This window comes from Pinus tabuliformis, chromosome 3_2, assembly GCF_031772625.1.
Source record: "Pinus tabuliformis cultivar Carrire ecotype Pingquan chromosome 3_2, CPIR1, whole genome shotgun sequence".
In the NCBI taxonomy this organism is placed as follows: domain Eukaryota; kingdom Viridiplantae; phylum Streptophyta; class Pinopsida; order Pinales; family Pinaceae; genus Pinus; species Pinus tabuliformis.
In genome coordinates, this window is record NC_142302.1 from 922,937,086 (window position 1) to 922,939,900 (window position 2,815).

A 2,815-nucleotide genomic window follows, 5' to 3' on the forward strand; every position below is an offset into this window, starting at 1 on the left:
TTTGTATTAGTGTCATTTATTGTTTTATAAAGTTTTATTAAATTATGGATAGTGACCTGGAGTCTATCCTTGAAAACGTGGCATAGATTTCATGGCCTCAAGCACAAAACTAGCCAAAAAAGACTGCAGTCGAACACTTGTACTGCCTATGCATGCGAATGGAGGCCTGAAGTTGCATGGATGAAGGATTTTTCATGCCACTGGGAGTTCAAATTAGTGAAAGGAAAGTTAGCTAAGGGTATGGACACCTAGAACGTTGGTTTAGCTCTTGGGGGTCCTGTAGCACCAGAGGAAGACTAGTATGGTTTTGTTTTGTCAATTCCACTTCCTTAAGGTGATCAAGGAGGTTGAATCATATCATAGTAACTCTTTGTCATGTGTTTACCCGAGTGGATAGGGTAGCACCGGAAAACGTGGGAGGAGGGTGTTACAGTGGCTTTTGTACTCAAAATTTGGACACAAATTTTGATAGATATATCTAATGAAATTGAATTCCATAAGCTTTAGATAACTATACATTGTGCTATATTTAATTTGATTTAGCATTGAAGTGTTTTAATTGAATTAAATGGTTGAAAATTCAACATAATAAACATTTTTATCACAAAAAATTTGATCATCTAGCCTAATTTACTAGGCGGATCAAAGTACACCATGTAAAGGCAATTTTACCATAGTCAAATTGCTTTCACTGTGAGAAATTACTCAATAAACCACCTTTGTTAAGTGATTTATAGTTAAACCCATGAGTCATAATTAAATAAATCACTATTGTTTGATTTTATTCTAGGAATAATTAATTAAACCATTGTTCAATTATTATTCCTGGTCATATTTAACCTAATCATGAAAAATAAACAGATAATTCGTTAATTATCTTATTTTTATCTAAGAATAATTAATTAATCACTAATTAATTATTATTCTTTGTTAAATTTGACTAAATGCCTTAGGAATAATCAAATAAATCCTTATTTAGTTATTATTCCTTAACTAATTCCTTGGCATGATAAATAAATCATTTATTTATTTATTATTTGTAAATAAAAGTTTACATACTTTTTCCGGGCAAGGGCTAACCAGCCATATATTGAGTCATAAATGCCCTTGCCATCTATGTATGTGGTGCACGTCAGTGGGATGGCATACATAACTCCGGCGGGCGACCTCGCGTTTCCGGTGACATATGCGGGACCCAATACTCCGCCTGCGGATGTATGCATACATCGTTCCTATTCATACTCTTGTATGGATGAAAGGGCATGACCATGTATACTCCACGCTGTCAACTCAACACATAATTAATGCGTACTATCTTCCAAATTTTGAATTGTATAATGGCGCTCTAAAATTCGAATTCGAATTTCGAATTTGTTAACCCACCTTCTAAAATCCAAACGAGAGCGCAAGCTGGGGAGGATGAGCTACAACTTCAGCAACATCCTACAGACTTCAATGCTATAACGTTCGGCTTTGAGCTCAATTAGCTGACTGCAGACCACAAGCATGCCCACACGGAGTTCACACCAAGGACTTCGTCATCGATACCAAGATGGGAGTCTGGGTTCATCTGTTCGTGCTCGAGATGGGGAATCGAAGGTGTCGGAGGAGAAAAGAAAGAAAGAGGAATTGGGGTCCCGCTTTCCTGTCATCTTCTACTTCCATGGTGGCAGGTTCTCTAGCTTCTCTCGCCATTTTCTATTACACAGAATATTCTGGAGGCACTTAGCGAGGAGGCACGAAGTTATAATCATCTATGTGGATTGTAGGTCCTCCCCACAGTATCGATATCCCATTCCATGCAAAGATTGCTTTGGTGACATCACATGGCTGTGCTCGGACAGCGGTCGAGCCCAACTCCCAGGTAATGCAGATCTATCTCGTTGTTTTCTAATGAGTGACAGTGCAGGTGTGAACATAGTTCACCAGGTGGGTTGCAGGGTCTCGGCGCAGAAGGATATGGCTATGAAGGGAGTGAGAATAGTGGATATTGTGCTTCTGCACCCATTTTTCGGTGGGGAGGAGAGGACGCCCTCTGAACTCAGACTTCAGAGAGCTCCCATCGTCAATATCAACAACTCTGACTGGCATTGGAAGGCATTACATTTATGTCTATGGTGCCAACAGGGACCATCTCGCCTGCAATGTATTTGGGTCGAATGATATCTCCGTCCTCCCCCTTCCCCCAACGCTGGTCGTGGTGGACAGCCATGACGCTTTGTTGGATTGGAATCTCAGATACGTTGAGAATCTTAGGAAAATTGGCAAAGACATTGAGCGTCTCTTCCACGGGAAGGGCATCCACACATTTTTTCTATTTTTCTACCTAAAGTCCTGGTCGAGGCTTATATGAGATCTCAACTGATTCATGACGAAATTCTGTGGAAAATGAATTTAGTTGCATTGAAATACAATGCATATGGTGGCGGTGATAAATCAATATATAGTGAAAAGCATGTTTTTACCTTGTATTTTTTATTTATTTATGTAGAATAAGACCTGTCCAAATTGTTTCGATAGGTTAAAATTTAATTGGTTATTATATACAAAGAGATCGTTGAAATATGATATTGAAATTATATATATATGTGCGCACATTTCTTTTTTAAAAAAAACGATATCTAATATTTTAGGTTTTTTATATATTAAGTATTAAAAAATATATTTTATATTAAATTTTTTTAGATATTAATTAAAATTTTTAAGTTTTCCTTTTAGTGTAATATTGTTTATTTGTAAATTTTCTATTTTTTAATATTATTCAAAAATTATACTAAAAAAATTAAGTTTTATTTTTAATGTAATATTGTTTATT

At 36.5% G+C, this 2,815-nt stretch overlaps 1 pseudogene; it reads left to right on the forward strand.

The window, feature by feature from the left end:
* The first annotated feature begins 1,435 nt into the window (after window positions 1-1,435).
* On the forward strand, window positions 1,436-2,392 carry LOC149183649 (putative carboxylesterase 18; annotated as a pseudogene).
* The last annotated feature ends 423 nt before the right edge of the window (window positions 2,393-2,815 follow it).